Source organism: Schistocerca nitens, chromosome 8 (assembly GCF_023898315.1).
Source record: "Schistocerca nitens isolate TAMUIC-IGC-003100 chromosome 8, iqSchNite1.1, whole genome shotgun sequence".
NCBI classification, from domain to species: Eukaryota; Metazoa; Arthropoda; class Insecta; order Orthoptera; family Acrididae; genus Schistocerca; species Schistocerca nitens.
The window spans coordinates 259,506,839-259,534,622 of NC_064621.1; the positions used below are offsets into that span (position 1 = coordinate 259,506,839).

Genomic DNA, 27,784 nt, shown 5'->3' on the forward strand with positions numbered 1-27,784 from the left:
TTTTCATCACCACACTCTTACACGTGATGTAACATGGACATGAGAACGTCGGGACAGAACCACCGTCTCTGTAATGGGCGCCCATCTATTTATCACGGAAACTTTTTAAATGAATTAGAAATTGCGAATAAGGGCTACCATCAGCTGTAGACTGGAATGACGACAGTGAAAATTTGTGCGGACAGGGACTCGAACCCGGATGTCCCACTTCAGTGGCTATCCGTGTACTACCAAAGGGTAGACCCAAACTTCCATATGTCGTCATCCATGCTTCTACCACCTGAGCTCGTAAATCGATTATGTATATTCCCGTACAAGTCAAACGATGTGCGTGAATGACGCTTGCCCGGTATCGGCAGATAAATACTATATTGCAGTGTCTGTGTTACTCTGATTACGATGCAAAGCTCTTGGACATGCATGCGTGTCCAAAGGAACTTTGCATCGTAATTAGAATAACAAAGTCACTGCAATATCGTATGGTACTTATTAGATGGCGACAGAAGTTTCTACGAAGTAGGTAACGGTCTACGTCTGTTAGGACAGGAAGCACGTACACACACATTTCAGATCACTGAAAGAAGCATAAAGTCAGTTCACGATCACAGAAAGGCGCCATTGTGGTACAGGAGACGCCGTTGGTTTTATTACTTTATGAACAAAACCGTCTAGATCACGTTATAGTTAATAAAACGTGGTCTAGACAGTTTTGTCTATAAAATTCAACGATGTAAAACAAAATTGGAAAAACAAGCTTTTAAGAGAAAAATTTAAAGCAAATGCAAGGCAAGGATCGTTTACATCCTCCCACAAAATTTCTGTAACTCGTGTCTGAAATTGTCCTGTATATTCGTGACTGTACTCCTAGTGATGACGGCTCTTCCCTAATATGAAAAAAATGCTGTCTCACAACGTTTCATAAACTTTGAGGAGCTTACAGATGTCTTCGAATTTTGTTTGTGGACGTAAGCGGTAGGATTCTATGGCGAAGTGTACAGAAAAACGCTACATTGGGGTGTAAGTACCTTAATGTCCCACAAAATTGTTTTGGTAAATGACTTAAGGTGGTTGGTTTTTATATGTTTATAGTAAAATGATGTCACGTGCGTTAGCGTTTTCTTATAACCGCCGGCCGCTGTGGTCAACAGTGTCGCCGCATTCTTGTTAAATGAAATAGCGCCGGCCAGCCAGGAGGCTCCAATAGACGTTCACCACATCCCAAATGAACTTTACCACCTAAAACATTTCTTCGTAGAATATAGTTACATTAGAATGGGAACACTCGAGAAATATGTCATCAAAGCCAAGAAAATATACCAAAACTTAATGAACTTTCAGACCAAGAACATCATGGAACAAAAATACGTCGGTCACTCTTGGCATGATATCTGGAGGAACATACACCACCCGTATTTACCAACAAAAGTGAGGTGATTGTAGTACTATTTTGTGAATAGGAAATTTCCAACGAACTCCAGACTACATTCCATTCCCCTGGCTGATTCTCCTTTGTGTACCACTTGCAACCTGATTGATACAGATGGACATCAATTTGTCTGTGGAAATGCGAATAATATATGGTTGTCAATCAGAAAAAAATTAACAACTATGCAGAGAAAAAACCGCCGTATTTGATAACGCCAGCGTGCCTTTTATATCCGGAAGAAGAGCTATACCCCACCTGGAAGAAAAATGCCGTCAACGGGTTGAAGGGACACGCTGTATTTTACCTGCTGTCCAGTAAAGAAAGGAGCGAAGGAGATTTTTGGACGTACATTTTCGACCAGCATCACAAGCTACTACGCATGAATAATTATTATGATACATACGCCAACTTCCTCAGAAGAACAGTCATGTGAACTCCATTTTCGATGATGCGATTCAGAACATGAAGAAACGAGAGACAATTTGATCTTTGAAAAAACAAATACGATCAAGTGACGAACATCGCTATCTGGTTTAGACTTGGATTTTCTAAAATGCCACGGAACCTGTAATTAATTTTAGTTTGTTTTATTACTTTTAAATGTCAGTTGAAAATTATGTACTACTGTTATGATTAATAAATTGGAAAAAAAAGCGGTTCTAGGCGCTTCAGTCCGGAACCGCGCTGCTGCTACGGTCGCAGGTTCGAATCCTGCCTCGGGCATGGATGTGTGTGATGTTTTTAGGTTACTTAGGTTTTAGTTGTTCTAAGTCTAGGGGACTGATGACCTTAGATGTTAAGTCCCATAGTGATTAGAGCGATTTGAACCATTTTGAACTTAATAACCATATGCAAGTTATTTTCGAATTGCCGTTTTACATGACACTCTTCGGCAGTAAGAAGACAATTTCACAACAGTTAAAAATATTTGGTGAAATACTCTTCAAAAATATGATCTGATATCAGTGAGATTGTAGTCCGGTTTTTCTTTAGAGCGTGATGATAGTTTAATACTCATCTATGCGAATGTCATCAGAGAGGGAACTAGTCAGTTGGAGAAGAAACGTGGAAGGCCTGCATTCACTATGATGTGGTCGAGGGAAACATTATAACCTTAAAACAGGATGCCTCCCCGATATTTTAATTCTGTTTGTCCTGAATATGGGTCCAGTATTTTTACCATAGTGCCACATTTGTCTTCGAATACCTCTGAACTGGTTCACGTGTACGTTTTGTATGGGTTCCGTCGCCTGAACGACACTTGTCACTCCTTCAGACCGACGTACAGACCTGTTTATTTTGCTATTTGTAACAATGAAACAATATATTTGATTGCACGAGTTCACTTAATGGCATAAAAATTACCTTCCACGGTTACTGTAGTGGAAACGACCAGTAGGCAGATTTATTTTCAACATGTGTCAGTTTTCAGCAGTTTTGTTTCTGGTATCCCTATCGGCGTTTCCTGTCTTCAGAAAAAGCAGGAAACGGTCAGTCTACGATTTTTCGTTGGATTTAAAAAAAATCTTAGTTAAGTCATCCATTACTTCACCACCAATTAAGTCATATTAATGAACCTGCATGTATTTGTATTTGCATACAATTGTTGAAGAATTAATAACAATCACCTGTGAACTATTTTATATCTTTGTAAATGGATTCCTTCACATTTTAACTTTTAGAAGCATTTTTAGTTCTATTACAGTTCCAAAACATTACTCTATCACAGTCTATACAGTCGCGATACTGTGGCTTTTGTTACCCCAGTACGATGCCAGCGCGCCAAGCGAACAGCAAGTGACACTTCTGAGTACGATATCGGATGACTGCTAGTACTAACGTTTGTATTGATTTATAACATAGTGTCCGCCCCCGGTAGCTGAGTGGTGCCGGCACGGTAGCTCAGCGTGTTCGGTCAGAGGGTTAACTGCCCTCTGTAATAAAAAAACTGAGTTAACGGATCAACGACGAACTGAAACGGGTGTCTTGCGACGTCCGCCCCGTGCAGATACAACGAACCAAAGCGAACAAAATGAGATTAAAAAAAAGAAAAGAAAGCGGCCAGCGCTTAACAAGTTTTCAATAGTTTCATTGTCTATTCGCAGAAAGTCGCTGTTATCATCTGGTTCTGAGAGAAATATTTCCTTTAGCAGATTTTCATGGGTAAACCTCTGTAAGCCATTCCCTGAACCATAGTCACGTTTTCTTCTTCTTCTTCTTCTTCTTCTTCGTCTTCTTCCAACTCTGTGCCAAAGTCAGTGCCAGGACTGCTTTGCCTGCATTTGTGGGCGTTCTCATTGTTAAAATACACACGAATAGCGTCTGCTTGGAAGTGAGGTTAAACTGACAAACATTGTTTGAACGTGTACCGACTTGCTTCACAAACCCGTGGCTAGATAAGAGCCATTTTGTCAAACACATTCGATCGTTTTCGCGGACCTTTTGAACGAGTCAAGACCATCCAGTTTCTCTTTTCCTCCTTCCCAAACTTCACGGAAGTTCTCTTACGGGACTAGTACTCCTGGAAGAGAGGATATGCAGCAGTTTGAAGAAATGAAGAGAAAGCGACTGCATTTCTCCTCATTTCAGCATAAGGCTGAACGTCACAACTCCAACGATCTGTCTTAGGCAGTCGTATCGAGGACTACACTTCTTTCCTTCCGTCATTCCTTCAGTTACAATTTTCAGCAACGACTTGTGACCTAATATGTGCTAAACCGTTCTACAGGGTTCCTCAGGAGGAATGGTTAGCATTGACGGATATCACAGGAACTATCGTTCCAAAGAAATGGGTCTACAACAATAAACGTCGGGTCTAAAATGCATATGGTGTGAGCACTTTTATTATCTTCGCTACTGCAAAGCACCTCTCTTCCGCTGGACAATGACTCATAGCTCTTAACTTACGCATTTTGCAGCCTATTTTACTACACTTTGTTTCCAATGATCTTCCCCGTCATCCTCTGTATATTGGTCATTTCTATTGAGACACCCTGTGTATCTCCGATGTATTTTATTCTTTATTAGCCATTTTTCCTCGTTGACTCTTTGCAGGACGTCTCCATTACTTACTCGAACAACTTATTTGACCTTATACAAACTATGGGAACACCATATTTCATATATCTCGAAGCTTACATACCTGTCTTTCCAGCTGTCGACATTTCGCATTCATACAGAGATGTGCTGTACTAAGCATAGCTTTCCATTTCTCTCTTTTGTGGTCGCACACTTAACATTTCTGTATATCAGCAGCTGTTCCTTTTTGTCCGAAGCACTATTGCGTTGTCAATCCTTGCCATTATATCTTTCTTCTTTGTATATTACGCTTCTTGGGCACCAAAATTCATTAGCCGTGTAACCTGCCTGCCAGCATATTTTTACAGATTCTATATGGCGATCAGGCATTGGTAGCGCATGGTTAATAAAGAGAACACATCGTACGAAACCTACGTGTTGCCTACGCGAAAATATCTCTCACGTCTAAGGAGTATTACAGTCATCAGCTCTTTAGTTTAAGTGAAAAGGTTCTTTTGAAAGGATAACAGTTCATACCATGTACTTCGTTTGAAGACTTCGTAAGTAAAATACGTCCTAACGATGGTTAGACCCAACCATGCTACTATAAGCAGTTAAGTTTAGTTTCATTCTCACATTGAAGTTTGCTGTTGCTATATTGCTTTTCCATATTAAACTATAACGCAAAGTTCTGCCGGATAAGTTGCACTCAGCTTCTTATTTTCCGGAGAACCTGCGATGCGTAAGAGACACGTTGGATTGCACCTTACTACTATCGATTCTCTCATGCAACCTCTTCATGAGTCTTTTTTCCCTTTTGGACATTTAACCATGCAGTATAGCCTCCTGTGCTTACGCCTTCGGTAAAGTGCACGCAAAATGCCGTGGCCTCTAGATGCGCAGTCGGCTGGGGAAGCTTGGGGAGAGAGGCAGTGGTGAGGAGTGCTGTAGGGGAAGTGCCGCTCGGAAGTGAAGCCTACACTCACATTTTTTGTAAATATTAAGTGGGGCCTCTCCACGCCCTCACTTGCATGGTAACAATTCAAAAAGATCTACTGTCACCTCTGCTTTCGTTAGTATCTAAAAAGAATTCCGCCGAAAATGGAAAGATTTATTTTCGCCTTTGTTGTTAACCATTTGTAGATTTCAGAGAAGCGCTATGAGTAGCGAATTTTTAGTAAAGCCTCCACGGTTCTGTGGTTGCCATGTCAAAATTTGCTTCTTTTGCCAAAACACAGGGACTGTTGACCTCAGATGTTAAGTCCCATAGTGCTTAGAGCCAAACCACAGCGGAGTTTACACTATCACACGTCACTAAAATGTTTTGAAGACACAGTTGCCAGAGAATTCTGAAACAGTAGTTTACTTTTCCTCAGTTCCTCACCTGATGAAAAAGCACATCTTCGGTACAAAGAAACGTGTAATGCCTTCACCTTGTTCCAAAACCCGTAGCATTTCTCGTTTCACTGACTATTGATGGCCCTTAAAAATTAAATTCTTAAACCGAAAAAGTCTGTAGTTATTGGAATAACACGGTAGATAATGAAATTTGACAATGAAGTATTACATAATAACGATATGGTAAAATATTCTCCTCCTTGCGTGCTGTCATTCGCCAGACACTCATTTCTATATCTGAAACCGTTTATGAAATATGAGGAATGTCGTGGATATTTCACTCTGGCTTTATCGCCGGGGCTTCGCGATCGCAACTGAATGTGCTATATCGGATCAATTCTCTCTAGTTTCGTGACAGATACCTCTACCCAAGTCTGGAGAAACATTCAATATGTTAGCTAAATTTCATACGTAACAACATATTACGTAATATGCACCAAACGCAATATCGTAGCGACCTCTATTTTTCATTGTACACTTTTCCTAATCTCTCGCATTGTCCTACTTTTACGTAAATATCACAATAATTACGACCATTAAAGAAATGATGGGCACATCATCATGAACCTAACATATCAACTTATAAGCAAAGCAAAAATGACATTTTTTTTTGCCGAATAGTTTCTATGTAATCGTTTGAGAAAGATTGCTGGGTGCGCGCCTCGATTCTGTCATCGCTGACTGAAAAGGTGGAAAACACTTATCGGTCTCCCCCTCCGAACAAACGAAAGAACTCGCCCAGCGCTTTGGGTGAAAACTGGTTGATGTGGGATACCAACACAAGTACAAGGATAGCGTACCAATAGGGACAAGAAAGGAGGCACGAAGGGCGCCAAAACAGAAATAACAATCATCCATTTATTGCACCATTACACACGCACATCATGATATAGGAGACGTAACAACAAACAGTGTGCATAATGAAGGCCGCACAATTTTACCAATGTAAGAAATTAAAATAATACTAGCATAAAATTAACTAAAGTGCCTTGAAGGAAATGTTTATGAGAAGAACACGACGGGGCCGCAAGGGATGAGGCAACACGATACTTAGGTGCACCAAAACAAACAACGGACACCAGGCCGCGCCAACAACGGACACTTAAGGCATGCAACTACTCTCTCCGTTGCGGTTCCGCGCGTTTCACCCAAGTAATAGCTACCTGAAACATTTTAATACTTCGAACAGTACACCAGTGATCAGCAAATTTAAAAAAAACAATAACACGACATAAAAATACAATAATTAAAGAAAATCACATGACTGAGCTTAAGGTCTTTCAGTAATTAACAGATTACGAAAGAGGTAAAGGGGGCATGTGGCACTATTAAATCGTCCGTAATTCAAAAATGGCTCTGAGCACTATGGGACTTAACATCTATGGTCATCAGTCCCCTAGAACTTAGAACTACTTAAATCTAACTAACCTAAGGACATCACACAACACCCAGTCATCACGAGGCAGAGAAAATCCCCGACCCCGCCGGGAATCTAACCCGGAAACCCGGGCGCGGGAAGCGAGAACGCTACCGCACGACCACGAGCTGCGGACGTCCGTAATTACACTACTTAATTTCTCAGTACCCAAGTTGCAATTAACGCAAAAAGAATTAAATCATTTAAGTGATAATGTTACTTTAAAATAATAATAATAAAGTACAAAAGAGGACCAAGAATGGCCCGATCAGTACTCCCCAGTGAAGTAGTTCACACAAATGGTACTCCACGGCTCCGAACACACAGCCCCATACAAAATGCAACACAACCACAGCGACCAGGCGTACTACCAGAACCACCAGGCAGTAAACCAAAATCGTACTAAGCCAAAACAAGGACTGACTTGTAAAATAACGAGACCTAGCCCGGGCCGGAAACAGACCAAATGCCGGGAAATCCATAAGAAACCTCAGCCAGCTTAATACCAAAACAACAATTTATGGACAATTTGCAAAACAAGACCTCTCAGTCCAGAGGCTTCCGTTCAGTCGCGAGGGTGGCTCCGACCCGCCTGCTGAGGTGCCAAGCGTCGTACGGAGTGCCGAATCAACCTTAACCTTCCTTAATGGAAAGCGGAAGCACCACAAGACAAAATAAATTCCAATCTAACTGCGCAAGGAAACTAAGGAGTGCCACTCGAAGACTATGCACTAGAAGATCAAACATAAAGCACCCAGACTAACGTGCCGCTGAACGACGCACTTCCATCACCAGCGTCTAGTAGAGTACGGATGGTAAACGAGGATAGCAATCCCAGCGACGGAGAGACAGGAGGACGAAATGACATCCCGCCGCACATAGAAGGTATTTCAAACTCAGGCTCGAGACACTACAACAGGCGAGATTTTGCTCCCCTTGCGAATCAATTTAAACGGCACACCACGCCGCTGTCCACACTATTAACCGTAAAATCACGGTCCGGTCTTCCCATCGGGCCCCACTCGGCGTCCAGACGCAAACAACTCCAGCCGAGCCGAACTGTCTTCACGCCAAGGCAGCCACCTCTTACCTCCTAACACGCCTCCAGCTAAGCCCCGGCCAGCGATCACACACGGAAACAACCGCCTAACGCCAAAGCGCCATCTGAGAGAAAACTCAGCACTAAGATCGATACGGACTTGGAAATAAGCGAGCACCGTAACACTGGTCACTGCGCATCAGCCACCGTATCCTACGCGAATTACGCTAGTGTAATTGAGTGATAGTGACTGACAAGTGAAACCGTTTATAACAACAATTGGACCTGGCTGTACAGTATGACGCCAGTAACTGGCGTAGTCTACCGGCAGCAGACCAGCGGTAATCGCTGTGCGGTCGCGTTACAGGCTGACGGGAAGGCTTCGGTGGACAGGCTGGCAGCAGAGGGACGGCTCGTGGCGGCGACCGTGAACATCGATATCAAACAGTTGCCGGCAGTGGCGTGGCCACCGTGTGTACTCCGCAAACAAGCTACCCTGCCGTGTGACACACTTTGCCGAACAACTGTAATTTATTGCTCGAGCACCACTAGTCAGTTAGCTCCGATTTGATTTTATCGAGGGCATTGTAATAATTCATAAAGCAGTTAAAAAAGAGGATATATAGCATTCATGGAGAACTAACACACGTGAATATTAATGGAAAGCAGTTCAGCTGTGTAAGCGGTTGGAAATAACTGCCAGTGGGGTACTGGAATGTTGCATTTCTGTAATAACCTCTTCGTACATCAAATAATAAACGACGCTGTTACATAAGCTATTTTCCCAAGCTCTTCGGTTTCGAACGCGAGACGTACTTTGTCTGACGCCTGAATACATGAAATGTTGACTCTTCCAAGTCAATGTTTCTCAAATTGGGGTCCGTTGGACACAGCCAGGGGGGTCTGCGACGCCAAAAAATTGCAATTTGTTGTTGGAAGGGGGGGGAGGGGGAGGGGGAGGAACTCACAGTTGTTATGCAAGATGCTTTAGCAGCGTGAAAATGCCCGAGTGTTGGAAATGTGTTCTGTATGAACTTACTAAATCACGTTCTTTAAGTTCCCGTCTTTTCACAGTTTTACGTGAAGAAATAGGAAGTGGACATTCTCTACTTTTCTTACATATTGAAGTGCGTTGGTTGTCAAGAGAGGAAGTTCTGTGCGGTTTCTGTGAGCTGCGTGATGAAGTGTGCGTGTTTCTTTTAGACAATCAACATTCTTGTTGCACTGAGAAATTGTGTTTTTGATTGGTTGATGAAAGTGGCCTATTACGTGTATATTTTGTCCTCTCTCAACGAACTGAACTTAGGCCTGCAAGAAAGAAATGTTAATATCTTCCAGATTACAGTTGAAGCTACGATTAAGAGACTGCAGTTCCAGTGCAAAACACTGACTAGTCATCATTACCAATGCTCAAGGAGGTAATTGATTTTTCACGTGAAAAACTCTATGCTTAAGAGCTCAAAACATTTGTAAGGAAGGACACTTAAGAGCGTTAGCTGCAAGTTGTCGAGAATACTTCCGTGTCCCACAATCTGGTAATTGTTGAACTGAAAATCCTTTCACTAATGTAAAAATCCATGAAATACAAGGTATGAATTTCTGTGACACAGAACAAGAACAGCTGTTGGAATTATCCTGCAATACTTCATGGACAAACGTTATCAAAGAAAATGAACTGTGTAACCTTTGGTTACGTGTACGCTGTGAGAATGAAGAGTTGTCTAAAAAAGGCATTGCAGCATTTGAGGCCTTTCTCTACCACTTACTTACGTGGAGAGATCTCTTCTGCTGTTTTCGGTATTAAAACCTGAAATCATCTTAATGTGGAATCGGACCTAGCCCGCATCTCGTAGTCGTGCGGTAGCGTTCTCGCTTCCCACGCCCGGGTTCCCGGGTTCGATTCCCGGCGGGGTCAGGGATTTTCTCTGCCTCGTGATGGCTGGGTGTTGTGTGATGTCCTTAGGTTAGTTAGGTTTAAGTAGTTCTAAGTTCTAGGGGACTGATGACCATAGATGTTAAGTGGTGGTGGTGGTGGTTAGTGTTTAACGTCCCGTCGACAACGAGGTCATTAGAGACGGAGCGCAAGCTCGGGTTAGGGAAGGATTGGGAAGGAAATCGGCCGTGCCCTTTCAAAGGAACCATCCCGGCATTTGCCTGAAACGATTTAGGGAAATCACGGAAAACCTAAATCAGGATGGCCGGAGACGGGATTGAGCCGTCGTCCTCCCGAATGCGAGTCCAGTGTGAGATGTTAAGTCCCATAGTGCTCAGAGCCAGCCAATCGGACCTAAGATTGATAGTGACAAAACTTATTCCAGATTCCAATGGAAAAACTGCAAAGAATTTCGTTCCTCCTCACATTAGTGACCCAGCATTTCAGAACATTGGTTATCAAATGGATTTCCGTAAAAAAAAATTTAAAAAAATCTAGACTGCTTTTCAGTCGCTGTATTAGTGTACTGTTGCTGTATTAATGTAAGGTACTGTACTTTCAAATAAAATTTCTTTCACTAGGCGACAATCAAGTATCTTCAGAATAAATTGCTTGCTGGGGTATTTTTCTTGATCTTTTTCTTGTCGGTGATGGACTAATTAGAGTCATGTTTCAATACCATATGAAATTTCAGGTAGCATACAATGGGACCGCAGATCACTTTCCGAATAAACAGGGGGTCCGATATATCGGAAAGTTTTAGAAACACTGTTCTAAGTTAACTACACTCCTGGAAATTGAAATAAGAACACCGTGAATTCATTGTCCCAGGAAGGGGAAACTTTATTGACACATTCCTGGGGTCAGATACATCACATGATCACACTGACAGAACCGCAGGCACATAGACACAGGCAACAGAGCATGCACAATGTCGGCACTAGTACAGTGTATATCCACCTTTCGCAGCAATGCAGGCTGCTATTCTCCCATGGAGACGATCGTAGAGATGCTGGATGTAGTCCTGTGGAACGGCTTGCCATGCCATTTCCACCTGGCGCCTCAGTTGGACCAGCGTTCGTGCTGGACGTGCAGACCGCGTGAGACGACGCTTCATCCAGTCCCAAACATGCTCAATGGGGGACAGATCCGGAGATCTTGCTGGCCAGGGTAGTTGACTTACACCTTCTAGAGCACGTTGGGTGGCACGGGATACATGCGGACGTGCATTGTCCTGTTGGAACAGCAAGTTCCCTTGCCGGTCTAGGAATGGTAGAACGATGGGTTCGATGACGGTTTGGATGTACCGTGCACTATTCAGTGTCCCCTCGACGATCACCAGTGGTGTACGGCCAGTGTAGGAGATCGCTCCCCACACCATGATGCCGGATGTTGGCCCTGTGTGCCTCGGTCGTATGCAGTCCTGATTGTGGCGCTCACCTGCACGGCGCCAAACACGCATACGACCATCATTGGCACCAAGGCAGAAGCGACTCTCATCGCTGAAGACGACACGTCTCCATTCGTCCCTCCATTCACGCCTGTCGCGACACCACTGGAGGCGGGCTGCACGATGTTGGGGCGTGAGCGGAAGACGGCCTAACGGTGTGCGGGACCGTAGCCCAGCTTCATGGAGACGGTTGCGAATGGTCCTCGCCGATACCCCAGGAGCAACAGTGTCCCTAATTTGCTGGGAAGTGGCGGTGCGGTCCCCTACGGCACTGCGTAGGATCCTACGGTCTTGGCGTGCATCCGTGCGTCGCTGCGGTCCGGTCCCAGGTCGACGGGCACGTGCACCTTCCGCCGACCACTGGCGACAACATCGATGTGCTGTGGAGACCTCACGCCCCACGTGTTGAGCAATTCGGCGGTATGTCCACCCGGCCTCCCGCATGCCCACTATACGCCCTCGCTCAAAGTCCGTCAACTGCACATACGGTTCACGTCCACGCTGTCGCGGCATGCTACCAGTGTTAAAGACTGCGATGGAGCTCCGTATGCCACGGCAAACTGGCTGACACTGACGGCAGCGGTGCACAAATGCTGCGCAGCTAGCGCCATTCGACGGCCAACACCGCGGTTCCTGGTGTGTCCGCTGTGCCGTGCGTGTGATCATTGCTTGTACAGCCCTCTCACAGTGTCCGGAGCAAGTATGGTGGGTCTGACACACCGGTGTCAATGTGTTCTTTTTTCCATTTCCAGGAGTGTATTTTAAATACCGAAACAGCGTCATGAATAAGTTTTTGTATGTAGGGGTAGGAGTAGCCCTTTGCAGCGCTAAAGCATTGTAGTGGTTTATGTGCGTGATAGAGAGTATTTCTTGAGAGAAGTCACTTTCCTGCATAGGTTTTTATTTTGAAGTTCGCTGGCATGCACTCCACTCCATTCCATTTTGAGACGACGTCTAAGGCTTGTGTATTTTAATTTCATGGGTGTTATGCTGGCACAGTGCCCGAACCCGCGTAAGGGTAGCATTTTTTTCCCTTTTCGCATATGGATTTCACGCCTGAGACGGTAGCTAGGTAATGCCCAAGGGGGCGAAGTTTGATAATCGCCAAATAATGAAATAAAGTGGTTATTTCTATGGAATAAAATACTGACACAGTCACTTGTTACTAATATTTTTTTAGCACGACTCATTTCGGCAGCATGATGCCATCATCATGTGCATTTGCAGTTCCTTTGCATTGTAATTAAAATGAATTTGGGTTATTTAACTTAACTGTGTGTGCCAGAGGTTATGTGTCGAGAAAGACGCCTGTTCAGGAAGGTAAGTGTGTTGTAGCATGTATATTAAGTGATAAGCAAGATTAGCAACTTTGTTAGCGCATTTGCTTACATTTTGTTAGTAATTTCGTTTTCTGGCGCATACGGCACAGTTGTAGATAGATCACAGCGTATCACTATCTTTTGTTTACGTCAACCCAAACAGTCTTAAAAACAAAGATAAACTTTCTTTCAGGAGTGCTAGTTCTGCAAGGTTCGCAGGAGAGCTTCTGTAAAGTTTGGAAGGTAGAAGACGAGATACTGGCAGAAGTAAAGCTGTGAGTACCGGGCGTGAGTCGTGCTTCGTTAGCTCAGATGGTAGAGCACTTGCCCGCGAAAGGCATAGGTCCCGAGTTCGAGTCTCGGTCGGGCACACAGTTTTAATCTGCCAGGAAGTTTCATAAACTAGTTTCTCTTGCTAAAACAGTAGAGTATAGTGAAGATAAAACATTCATATCTAGATGTATGTATGTCATGGCAAATATTAGGTGAGTAGTTGGTAAAGACATTTTTCTTAAAGGCAAAACCGCGCTAGACTACCAAAACAGATGCAATAAACACATAAATGTCTACCACACTAAAAACTATAATAAATCAGCAATAACCACCCACGTCAAAAACGTACGCCACCCATTTCATGATATTGTGCGTGATCTTTATACACTATGTGATCGAAAGTATCCCGACACCTGGCTGAAAATGACTGGCTCCCTCCATCGCTAATGCTGGAATTCAGTATGGTGTTGGCCCACCCTTAGCCTTGATGACAGCTTCCACTCTCGCAGGTATAAGTTCAATCAGGTGCTGGTAGATTTCTTGGGGAGTGGCAGCCAATTCTTCACGGAGTGCTGCACTGAGGAGAGGTATCGATCTCGGTCAGTATGGTCTGGCACGAAGTCGGCGTTCCAAAACATCCCAAAGATGTTCTATAAGATTCAGGTCAGGACTCTGTGTAGGCTAGTCAATTACAGGGATGTTATTGTCGTGTAACCGCTCCGCCACAGGCCGTACATTATGAACAAGTGTTCGTTCGTGTTGAAAGATGAAATCGCCAACCCTGATTTGCTCTTCAGAAGTGGGAAGCAAGAAGGTGCTTAAAACATCAGTGTAGACCAATGCTGTGATAGTGCTACGCAAAACAACAAGGGGTGCAAACCCCCTCCATGAAAAACGCGACCACACCATTACATCACCGCCTCCGAATTTTAATGTTGCACTACACACGCGCCGGCCGCGGTGTTCTAGCGGTTCTGGCGCTGCAGTCCGGAACCGCGGGACTGCTACGGTCGCAGGTTCGAATCCTGCCTCAGGCATGGGTGTGTGTGATGTCCTTAGGTTAGTTAGGTTTAAGTAGTTCTAAGTTCTAGGGGACTTATGACCTAAGATGTTGAGTCCCATAGTGCTCAGAGCCATTTGAACCATTTTGAACTACACACGCTGGGAGATGCCGATCATCGGGCATTCGCCATACCCAGACCCTTCCATCGGATCAGCACATTGTGTACCGTGATTCGTCAACGCACACAACTTCTCACTGTTCGATCGTCCAATGTTTACGCTCCTTATACCAAGCGAGGCGTCGTTTGACATTTACCGGCGTGATGTGTGGTTTATGAGCAGCTGCTCGACCATGAAATCCAGGTTTTCTCACCTCTCGCCTAACTGTCATAGTACCTGCAATGGATCCTGATGCAGTTTGGAATTCCTGTATGAAGGTCTGGATAGATGTCTGCCTATTACACATTACGACCCTCTTCAACTGTCGCGATCACTGCCAGTTAACAGACGAGGTCGGCCTGTACGCTTTTGTGCTGCACCTGTCCCTTCACGTTTCTACTTCACTCTCACATCGGAGACAGTGGCCCTAGGGATGTTTAGGAATGTGGAAATGGTTCAATGGTTCAAATGGCTCTGAGCACTATGGGACTTAACATCTGTGGTCATCAGTCCCCTAGAACTTAGAACTACTTAAACCTAACTAACCTAAGGACATCACACACATTCATGCCCGAGGCAGGATTCGAACCTGCGACCGTAGCGGTCACGCGGTTCCAGACTGAAGCGCGTTTAACCGCACGGCCACACCGGCCGGCGAATGTGGAAATCTCGCGTACAGTCGTATGACCACGTTCGAAGTCCGTGAGTTCCGCGGAGCGCCCCATTCTGCTCTCTCACGATGTCTAATGACTACTGAGGTTGTGGCAGCATAATGCACCTAGTATGAAAAACGTATTATTTTGGGGATGTCCGGATACTTTTGATCACGTAGTGCATATTGCCTAAAATGGACAAGAGATACCAAATAGACTTTTATGAAGATCTGGAAATATTCAGTTATGGTACAGTACTCGGAGACATGTTACTAAATGAAAAATTTAAAAATTATAGTATTAACTTATGTAAAAACTCCTCCAATGTTGAATGCCTATTTCATTCACTTATGATGATGTATCTCTAGCCATACGCTAAATAAATAAATAAATAAATAAATAAATACGTATAAATGTTTAATCTTCAGTGTGCACTACTGTATTTACAATAGAAACTAGTTGACCTTTGCTTTTAAGACTCTTTGGGTTGATGTAAACAAAAGCGTTAAGTTGTGGTGTACTTTTTACTGTGCTGTGTGTGCCAGAAAACGAAATTACCAAGAAAAATGTAAGTACATGCACTAAAAATGGATAATCACGCTTATCACTTTATGCACACACTATGACACATTTATCTTCCTGACGAGGCATCTTTTTCGACACACAACCTCAATGGCACACAGAGCAAAGGAAACTAACCCCTCTTCATTTTAATTACACTGTAAATGCACCTGATGATGGCAGCATGCTGCCGAAACGCGTCAAAGCCGTGTATATTATTTCATAAAAATCTTACAGCGCAGTTCTCAAATAACGTCCATGTAACATGGATAAATTTAAAGTGGTTATTTCAAAATAAAGCAGCCCATGCAGGAAAATGACTTTCCACAGGAAACTGCGGCCCGGTACATACAAAGGACTCGTTGGAACAGAAAACTGAAAGAAAGTTTTGTACGCACAGTGATGTACTTAATTTGTTCAATTACATTTTAAACTGTAACACATAACTAATATTGATGGAGGAAAATGTGTTTACGATGAGAATTTGGATCAACGCCTAGGGTCGCTAATTATTCGTCGTTAGTGGTGTTTCGTTTACACGTGCAAAATCTCTTCATTTCTGACCATCCCGTGCATATACCATAAATTTAGAAGAAATCGCTGACGACGCGTAGGCGCGGTCCCCTTGTCAAAAACCCTTGTGATAGCAGCCGGTTCAGCGTCTCCTCCTCTAACATTGGCGTCATCTGGATGCGGTATGGAGGTCCATGGGCTTAGCACACCACTATCACGGCCGTTCTCAGCTTTTCAGACCTAGGACCCTTTATTTATAATCCATGAAGTTCCTTAGCTAGTATCACGAGACTGAGTGCATCCCTTCCACCATGGAAAAAATCGCTGGCGGTACTAGGCATTGAACCTAGGTAGTCCGCATGGCAGAGCGCTCAGCTGTGGAGCCGGACGTTGCATAATGTATACCAACGTATAAAAAAAATTATGCTAAAGCCATCTTTGTGACAGTTTGGGGACGTCTCAACTTATGCTCGTCTTTACTCATTTATTTAATTACACTGAGGTGACAAAAGACATAGGATACCTCCTAATTTGATGTCGGACCTTTTTTTGCCCGGCGTAGTGCAGTAACTCGACGTGGTATGGACTCGACAAGTCGTCGGAAATCCACTATAGAAATAGCGAGCAATGCTGCCTCCATAGTCGTCCACAGTTGCGGAAATGTTACTGCTACAGGATTTTGAGCGCGGAGTGACCCCTCGATTACGTCCCCTAAATGTTCGATGGGATCTGATGTGTCGACAGAAGTGCCGACACAGTGTGGTTTGAGGAGACCGAAATGTACGCTATAAGCTCACGCAGGATGGCGTGAGGTCTGAAACAGGATACGTAATGAATGCTATAAAGAAACGTACGTGGCTTCTGGAATACTTAACTTTAATCCATCATTTGTATACATCGTTCTTGATGAGACATGCTTCATACGATAACTATCAATTGCTATGGCGCCTTGCTAGGTCGTAGCCATTGACTTAGCTGAAGGCTATTCTAACTATCTGCTCTGCAAATGAGCGAGGCTTCGTCAGTGTGCATCGCTAGCTAAGTCGTCCGTACAACTGGGGCGAGTGCTAGTCCGTCTCTCGAGACCTGCCGTGTGGTGGCGCTCGGTCTGCGATCACTGACAGTGGCGACACGCGGGTCCGACATGTACTAATGGACCGCGGCCGATTTAAAGCTGCCACCTAGCAAGTGTGGTGTCTGGCGGTGACACCACAGGATCCATGTCGGGCGATCTGGATGGTTAAATCATTTCTTCGAGTTGTCCATGTTGTTGTTGTTGTGGTCTTCAGTCCTGAGACTGGTTTGATGCAGCTCTCCATGCTACTCTATCCTGTGCAAGCTTCTTCATCTCCCAGTGCCTACTGCAACCTACATCCTTCTGAATCTGCTTAGTGTATTCATCTCTTGGTCTCCCTCTACGATTTTTACCCTCCACGCTGCCCTCCAATGCTAAATTTGTGATGCCTTGATGCCTCAAAACATGTCCTACCAACCGATCCCTTCTTCTAGTCAAGTTGTGCCACAAACTTCTCTTCTCCCCAATCCTATTCAATACCTCCTCATTAGTTACGTGATCTACCCACCTTATCTTCAGCATTCTTCTGTAGCACCACATTTCGAAAGCTTCTATTCTCTTCTTGTCCAAACTAGTTATCGTCCATGTCTCACTTCCATACATGGCTACACTCCATACAAATACTTTCAGAAACGACTTCCTGACACCTAAATCTATACTCGATGTTAACAAATTTCTCTTCTTGAGAAACGCTTTCCTTGCCATTGCCAGTCTACATTTTATATCCTCTCTACTTCGACCATCATCGGTTATTTTACTCCCTAAATAGCAAAACTCCTTTACTACTTTGAGTGTCTCATTTCCTAATCTAATTCCCTCAGCATCACCCGACTTAATACGACCACATTCCATTATCCTTGTTTTGCTTTTGTTGATGTTCATCTTATATCCTCCTTTCAAGACATTGTCCATTCCGTTCAACTGCTCTTCCAAGTCCTTTGCTGTCTCTGACAGAATTACAATGTCATCGGCGAACCTCAAAGTTTTTACTTCTTCTCCATGAATTTTAATACCTACTCCGAATTTTTCTTTTGTTTCCTTTACTGCTTGCTCAATATACAGATTGAATAACATCGGGGAGAGGCTACAACCCTGTCTCACTCCTTTCCCAACCACAGCTTCCCTTTCATGCCCCTCGACTCTTATAACTGCCATCTGGTTTCTGTACAAATTGTAAATAGCCTTTCGCTCCCTGTATTTTACCCCTGCCACCTTCAGAATTTGAAAGAGAGTATTCCAGTCGACATTGTCAAAAGCTTTCTCTAAGTCTACAAATGCTAGAAACGTAGGTTTGCCTTTTCTTAATCTTTCTTCCAACATAAGTCGTAAGGTCAGTATTGCCTCACGTGTTCCAACATTTCTACGGAATCCAAACTGATCTTCCCCGAGGTCGGCTTCTACCAGTTTTTCCATTCGTCTGTAAAGAATTCGCGTTAGTATTTTGCAGCCGTGACTTATTAAACTGATAGTTCGGTAATTTTCACATCTGTCAACACCTGCTTTCTTTGGGATTGGAATTATTATATTCTTCTTGAAGTCTGAGGGTATTTCGCCTGTCTCATACATCGTGCTCACCAGATGGTAGAGTTTTGTCATGACTGGCTCTCCCGAGGCTATCAGTAGTTCTAATGGAATGTTGTCTACTCCCGGGGCCTTGTTTCGACTCAGGTCTTTCAGTGCTCTGTCAAACTCTTCACGCAGTATCTTATCTCCCATTTCGTCTTCATCTACATCCTCTTCCATTTCCATAATATTGTCCTCAAGTACATCGCCCTTGTATAAACCCTCTATATACTCCTTCCACCTTTCTGCCTTCTCTTCTTTGCTTAGAACAGGGTTGCCATCTGAGCTCTTGATATTCATACAAGTGGTTCTCTTCTCTCCAAAGGTCTCTTTAATTTTCCTGTAGGCAGTATCTATCTTACCCCTAGTGAGACAAGCCTCTACATCCTTACATTTGTCCTGTAGCCATCCCTGCTTAGCCATTTTGCACTTCCTGTCGATTTCATTTTTGAGACGTTTGTATTCCTTTTTGCCTGCTTCATTTACTGCATTTTTATATTTTCTCCTTTCATCAATTAAATTCAATATTTCTTCTGTTACCCAAGGATTTCTATTAGCCCTCGTCTTTTTACCTACTTGATCGTCTGCTGCCTTCACCACTTCATCCCTCAGAGCTACCCATTCTTCTTCTACTGTATTTCTTTCCCCCATTCCTGTCAATTGTTCCCTTATGCTCTCCCTGAAACTCTCTACAACCTCTGGTTCTTTCAGTTTATCCAGGTCCCATCTCCTTAAATTCCCACCTTTTTGCAGTTTCTTAAGTTTCAATCTGCAGTTCATAACCAATAGATTGTGGTCAGAATCCACATCTGCCCCAGGAAATGTCTTACAATTTAAAACCTGGTTCCTAAATCTCTGTCTTACCATTATATAATCTATCTGAAACCTGTCAGTATCTCCAGGCTTCTTCCATGTATACAGCCTCCTTTCATGATTCTTGAACCAAGTGTTAGCTATGATTAAGCTATGCTCTGAGCAAAATTCTACAAGGCAGCTTCCTCTTTCATTCCTTCCCCCCAATCCATATTCACCTACTATGTTTCCTTCTCTCCCTTTTCCTACTGATGAATTCCAGTCACCCATGACTATTAAATTTTCGTCTCCCTTCACTACCTGAATAATTTCTTTTATCTCGTCATACATTTCATCTATTTCTTCATCATCTGCAGAGCTAGTTGGCATATAAACTTGTACTACTGTAGTAGGCATGGGCTTTGTGTCTATCTTGGCCACAATAATGCGTTCACTATGCTGTTTGTAGTAGCTAACCCGCACTCCTATTTTTTAATTCATTATTAAACCTACTCCTGCATTACCCCTATTTGATTTTGTATTTATAACCCTGTAATCACCTGACCAAAAGTCTTGTTCCTCCTGCCACCGAACTTCACTAATTCCCACTATATCTAACTTTAACCTATCCATTTCCCTTTTCAAATTTTCTAACCTACCTGCCCGATTAAGTGACCTGACATTCCACGCTCCGATCCGTAGAACGCCAGTTTTCTTTCTCCTGATAACGACGTCCTCTTGAGTAGTCCCCGCCCGGAGATCCGAATGGGGGACTATTTTACCTCCGGAATATTTTACCCAAGAGGACGCCATCATCATTTAATCATACAGTAGAGCTGCATGTCCTCGGGAAAAATTACGGCTGTAGTTTCCCCTTGCTTTCAGCCGTTCGCAGTACCAGCACAGCAAGGCCGTTTTGGTTAATGTTACAAGGCCAGATCAGTCAATCATCCAGACTGTTGCCCCTGCAACTACTGAAAAGGCTGCTGCCCCTCTTCAGGAACCACATGTTTGTCTGGCCTCTCAACAGATACCCCTCCGTTGTGGTTGCACCTACGGTACGGCCATCTGTATCGCTGAGGCACGCAAGCCTCCCCACCAACGGCAAGGTCCATGGTTCATGGGGGGGGAGTTGTCCATAATGTTCTTCAAACCAATCGCGAACAAATTGTGGCCTGGTAACATATTTGGGAATATGAAGTCAGTGAATGGCTGCAAATGGTCTCTAAATGCCTAACATAACCATTTACAGTTAATGATCGATTCAGTTGGACCAGAGGACACGGTCCATTCCATGGTCCTAAACACAGTCCGCACCATTATGCGACCACCTCCAGCTTGCACAGTGACGTGTTAACAACTTGGGTCCATGACTTCGTGGGGTCTGCACCACACCGCACCCTACCTTGAGCTATTACCAACTGAACTCGGGACTCGTCCGACCAGAGCACGGTTTGCTGGTCGTCTAGGGTCCAACCAACCGATATGATCACGGACCCAGGAAAGACACTGCAGGCGATGTCGTGCTGTTAGCAAAGGCGCTCACGTTGGTCGTCTGCTGCCACAGCCCATTAACGCCAGATTTCGCCCCACAGTCCTAAAGGATACGTTCGTCGTACATTCCACATTCATTTCTGCTGTTATTTCACGCGGCGTTGCCTGTCTGTTAGCACTGACAACTCTACGCAAACTCCGCCGCTCCCGGACGTTAAGTGAAGGCCGACGGCCACTGCTTCGTCCGTTGTGAGGGGTAATGCCTGGCGTTTGGTATTCTCGGCACACTCTTGACACTGTGTATCTCGGAATACTGAATTCCCCTAACGATTTCCGAAATACAATGTCCCATGCATCTACCTCCAACAACCATTCCGCGTTCAAAGTCTAACTCCCGTCGTGCGGCCATAAACATATCGGAAATCTTTTGCACGTGGATCACCTGAGTAGAAATGACAGCTCCGCCAATGCACTGCCCTTTCATACCTCATATAAGCTATACTACCACCATCTCTGTATGTGGATGTCGCTAAGAATTTTTCACCTCAGTGTCTTTTGTTTATAGCTGCTTTTTACGTGACGGGAATGAGACATATTAAATACTGAATTTTCCAAGAATTGTTCGAAGGACTTTGTATACTTGTGGCTTCAGTTCACATCGCCATTGTTAACTGCTCCCTGGCCTGTTAACTGTGCGTGCTGTTTGACCTATCTTTCAGTGATGGTATCTAGGACTTCCCCCGAAATAGGCTTCCCCTGTTACAGAAAATTATTCGTGGATGCTGTTACACTGGTCATATTTCAACACTAGGAAGGCCGCCCACTTCGCTAGACGTGAGGTAACACATCTAAATCCAATGTTCAGTAAACAATGTCGGCGATTGCAAGATCTCATCACATTAGTTATTGATTTAAAAGCCAGAATGGGTTTTTGTAAGATTTTTTTTAAATTCTGCATTCACGCGGCGGTAACTCGATAACCATTGAAAACTGGCCTCATGTTTATACGAAGAGCTAGGCCTGTTGACACAGTCCCACCTCAAATACGTGCTGTTTTCTACACGCGCTCCGTAAATACCGCCATTTTGAAACACTAAAACAGCTCCAAAATTGTCAAGGCTTTCCTGGACACTTGTTGACAAATTGCCTGTTGGCTTCTGTCTCGGGTTCATCGCCTGAAGTTTGTTTGACGACTTTTGTTGTTGGTCAAACGAACGTCGCCGAAGAACCCAGAACACAAGCCAACAGGCAGAGTGTCACTAGAACAGCTGTTAGCGTGTGGTTATTTGTGCTCCATTGCGTGTTCTACGTCGCTTAGTCGCGCCACGCCGTCAATCGATCTTACCTCAAATTATTACTTGTAGCGAGAAAAGCGCCATAACATCAATAACGGAAAGGTACTGCTGAACCTTGACAACCAACAAGTTCGCTTGCAACATGTGATCCGCATCGCCAGAAAGTGTTGACAAATAGTTTCTAATGTACGTAGTTTCTAAAATTTATTGATAATGAATGAGAAAGAGAAATTTTGAAATAAAGCAGCATTATCAAGTTTTGCGCTATAGGAACGTCTATTTGCAAAGCGCTAATGTATCAGAGAGATGTCTTTAGTAGTTGATTCGCTTTCCTACCAATGTCTTTATTCCTCTGATTTTCTTTTTTTAGGCTTCCGTGCGTCAGTCTGTAAAAAGAGAACTCTGGTAGGATCACTTTGTTGTCTGTCTGTCCCACTGTTAAGAAACCTTTTCCTCAGGAACGACTAGACATATCGAATTCAAATTTACGTCACGTATTAGGGTCTGTGGTCCTTCGGAGTTTAAAAATTTTGAGGTTCTGACGCACTTCAATCAAAAGACACTACCATTTATGTCACCTATTTTGATGCTCGCAAACTCATCAAAACCTACAGGGTGCTTTCCTTTGACCTAGAATCATTAAATCTCACAAGAAGCGAAGTTTCACGGTACACGTAAAGGAAAAAAAAATGTGGAAATTGTTAATTTGTAATTATATCACACGAAAAATATCTTTTTTGTCTTTTTTATCTGTCTGCCCGTCTTTTAAGACCGCTTTGTCTCTGAAAAAGATTGGGGTATAGAGTGAAAATTCATGCCACCTACTAAAGTGTATGGTCCCTCGGCGGTGTAAAAAAATTAAGCTTCTAAGTCAATGCAATCAAAACATTCGGTCATTTATGTCACGTATTTTGAAACTCACAGACTTACTCTTCACAACCTGTAGGGTACCTCCTCTTGATCTAGAATAATGAAATTCGGCAAGACGCAAGGTTTCACGGTAAAAGTTCAGTAAAAAATCTGAAACCTGTTAAATTATAATTACATCACATAAAAAGTATCTTTAGCCATTTGAACATACATTGCGTTCATTATTCGTTGAAAGCATAACAGTTGAACATTACTGCATGCAACCATAAAACGTAAGTTGCTGTCACGTGTTTGTAATTAAATAAAACTGTTTCTTCTGTCTCTTCGTATATAAACTGGAGCTCCGTGCTCGCTTCTTTGTGTTTGTCAGTCCTAGGCTGAGGAATTGTTGTGGAGATTTTGACCAATATTGAAATTCCCGGTAGCAATATCTTGCCAGTATCGATATTGGTAGCCGGCAAAAATCGTTGAGATTGTCGGGTCGCAGGATGGATGAACTGTAAGTTTGTACGGAACCGTCTGTGCGTGACGCGTAGTTGGTCAATTTTTTAATCGTTGGCGGAACTTTTGCTCTCGGTGTTCATGGTAAACAGAAATTCTAATTACTAGGTTCCACATTTAGCGGAATCAAAAAAGAGCTCGATCTTTGGCGTGAAGATTTTAATGTTGTCGTTCCATCTTCTGTTTCTGTCATCTGAAAATCAACTGAAGAGTTGTGAACATCATAGTTGCCCTACTTATTGGCACTATGGTATTTACTCCGGATGTGAAATAAAAACCTCATCTGCAAGGCAAAGACGCTTCGACATTGTGCAACACATTTGCCCTACTTGTACATGTAATATATACACTAAGACAAAAAAAGCGACGCACAACGAAGGAAATATCCGATTGGGACGGAAATACGTATGTGATGCGCATGTACAGGCAAACAAATGGTCAGTTTGCCATTGATTGATAGAGCTGTTGGAACTCCCCGTGAGGGATAACATGCCAAAGTCCGTTCAATTGGAACGTTAGATCGTCAAAACGCCGGCCGGTGTGGCCGTGCGGTTCTAGGCGCTTCAGTCTGGAACGGCGTGACCGCTACGGTCGCAGGTTCGAATCCTGCCTCGGGCATGGATGTGTGTGATGTCCTTAGGTTAGTTAGGTTTAAGTAGTTCTAAGTCCTAGGGGACTGATGACCTCAAATGTTAAGTCCCATAGTGCTCAGAGCCATTTTCATCGTTAAAATCTCCAGCTGGTCGGAGGGCCCTGCCCATAATGATCCAAATGTTCTCAACTGGGAGAAAGCTGGCGACTTTGCTCCCCAAGGTAGGCTTGACAAGCACGAAGGCAAACAATAGAAACTCTCGACGTGTGCGGACGCCCATTATTTTGCTGAAATAGGCAACAAAACGGGGCGTAGAATATCGTCGACGTACCGCTGTGCTATAAGGGTGTCGCGGATGACAACCAAAGGCTCATGATATGAAATGGAAAGCACCCCCGACCACCAGTCCTGATTGTCATGCCGTATGGCATGTGACAGTCAGCTCGGTATCTCACCGCTGTCCAGGGTGTCTCCAGACACGTCTTCGGCCTGGAAACTTGAGTCGTCTTCAGTGAGGTGTCCAGCTCCGATGACAGGCGAAGACGTGCCAAAACGATATGTACAGCCCGCATCTCGTGGTCGTGCGGTAGCGTTCTCGCTTCCCACGCCCGGGTTCCCGGGTTCGATTCCCGGCGGGGTCAGGGATTTTCTCTGCCTCGTGATGGCTGGGTGTTGTGTGCTGTCCTTAGGTTAGTTAGGTTTAAGTAGTTCTAAGTTCTAGGGGACTTATGACCACAGCAGTTGAGTCCCATAGTGCTCAGAGCCATTTGAACCATTTTGAACGATATGTACATAAGTATTCCGCAAGCTACTGTACAGTGCATCGTTTTTTCCTATTCCATTCACGTATTGAGCGTTGTGTTCACTACAAAATAACAATAATAATATAGATTTTTTTATATTTGTGCTTGTGCAAACTTTACTCGCACCAAAAGTAACTGCTTTTGTGACAATAAAAGCGCACAAGTTACGCGATCAAATTTTTTTTTCTTGTAAAATGCAATATGTATTTTATAAGCATATAAAATACACAGCGAATTAATATTGAACTACATGCGGTTCCATTTATATGCGAAAGAAACAAATGAACGGCAAACAAAGAGAATCTTCGGCTCCCATTTCTTTCTCACACATGTTTCTTTCCCTACTAATTCCTCCAATAGTACCGGTAATCCTACTATTTACTACTGAACCGTAGTTTTGGCAGAGCGCAGCTCTAGATGGGGGAGAAGAAGGCGACATAGGATAATCTGTAAAACCTGGAGCAATTTCAGCCAAATTTGATATATACATGTGACTCATTATTTGTATAAAAATACTGTGGAAGTAATACCGCTATAACCCGTGGGGGTGAGATTGGGTGTGAGGAGCCGGGATTTGTAAAAATACTCGATAACGACCGGTATTAGTATTCAACCCGTTGTTTCGGGGGGGTTGCTTGGCACATTGGTGAATTTGCCGATGACGTTGCACCCCTAGGATGGGGTTCAAAGACAGTGGCATATCAGCATTTCTCTAACGGCTGAACCAGTTTGTACCGTACTTCGCACACGTGTCACTTGCTGTTTGAGAAAAAAAAGAAAAACACTGTGACAATAAATAAGACACGTACAGCATCCCTATGGCTTATGCTGCGGGTGGAAAGTGGTGACAGAAAACCGCAAGTTAGGAAAGCTGGAGCAAGTTCAACCAAAGTTTGTACATACATGACTCGTTATTCATTTAAAAATACTGTGGAAATAAGACATACTCATTTGTTTGTGTTGTATTGTTTGTAAGCTGAAATAAATTTTGCTTTCAAAAACATACTCTTGCAATAAACAAAATTAATAAACCCAAAGAATATGGCTAAATGTGAAGGAATGAGATTAAATGTTTTCCGCTTTACAAATGTAAAAAGTGCTTGTTCCATTTTCTCACCTACAAAGTCTTAGCTATTGTCCACCACATTTTACGTGTTTATTTATTATTCGGTACAGTTAAAAGTTTCCTCGGAATTCAGACAAAACTTGAGTGATAAATTCACTATGATTCACTAAGATGAAACATATGTAGATATATGTGTGAAATACATGTGAAATATGTGTATGTGGATGAAGCCGCAGGCTAAAAGCTAGTCATGTTAAATTTCTAGTGTACCAGTCTTCTGCGTTTGCCTTCATGGAGAATAATCGAGGCCGCTAAATACATCTGATATCTTCATCTAGTGGCTGCTCAACTCGTCTAGCTGTCCGTTGCATCTACGACATGTAGGAATGAATGAACAGCTTCGGAGATAATCTGTTACACTTCCGTCCACGTGTGACTGAAATTCGGAACAGTGTAGCATAGATCAGATCGACTTTCCGTTAACGAGAACATCGGGGACCGATAATCCAGAAGGATTCAGTTAATCAGTGCCATCCTAACGAAGGTATTAACATTTCCGAATATATCCGGAACATGCGGTATATACATTTAACAGTGCAGAGTGGACGTACTCGCGGTTGTTTGTAATGCGCTGTGTAAATCTTCAGGTATTGAAGCTGAACTGCTGTCTGCCACAATTGATAAAATCTGTAGAAGATGGATAAATTGTCGTGTGTATTTTTGTGGAACGTTTTTTTAACTTTAGCAGTTATACTTCTGGGTAACTTAATTTTGTGGAGTTTGTGGTTAGGCTACAATACCTCCTTGTAGACCAAACAATTGAGGGGTGCTGCAATCAGTCTGAGCAAGAATGAAGAAAGCAAATATCTGTTACTACAAAAATAAAATAAAAAAAAGTGCGAGTTGGATTTTTCAACCATGAAATGACGACGGAAAACAGTTTACTCTCCAAACGAATTCCAAGCATGAAATTACAATGAAATGAACACCCTTAGCTGCTTACAGGCGTTGACATGCGTCAACTGGGACAGATGAAAATGTGTGCCCCGACCGGGACTCGAACCCGGGATCTCCTGCTTACAGGGCAGACTCTCTATCCATCTGAGCCTCCGAGAACACAGAGAATAGCGCGACTGCAGGGCTTTATCTCTGGCACGCCTCCCGCGAAACCCACATTCTCAACGTATTGTCCGACACTACATTCGTAGTGCCCCCGCCCATTACACTCATTACTCGCGGCGCGTTGCCGATTCCCGTAAGAGTTCGGGCACTGTTTGTGCATTCGCACAGAAGAAGAAGATGGTCAAGTGGCCGGTGAGCCTTAACTATATATATATATATACACACACACTAAGATGGTATCTGTTCTTTCGGAGCCGGCCGAAGTGGCCGTGCGGTTAAAGGCGCTGCAGTCTGGAACCGCAAGACCGCTACGGTCGCAGGTTCGAATCCTGCCTCGGGCATGGATGTTTGTGATGTCCTTAGGTTAGTTAGGTTTAACTAGTTCTAAGTTCTAGGGGACTAATGACCTCAGCAGTTGAGTCCCATAGTGCTCAGAGCCATTTGAACCAT

The 27,784-nt window shown here is 43.6% G+C and overlaps 1 protein-coding gene across 3 annotated transcripts in view; it reads left to right on the forward strand.

Moving 5' to 3' along the window:
- The window catches only part of LOC126198504 (endophilin-A), a 772,777-nt gene that overhangs the window by 263,779 nt on the left and 481,214 nt on the right, over window positions 1–27,784 (forward strand). The gene's annotated exons all lie outside the window — the stretch shown is intronic.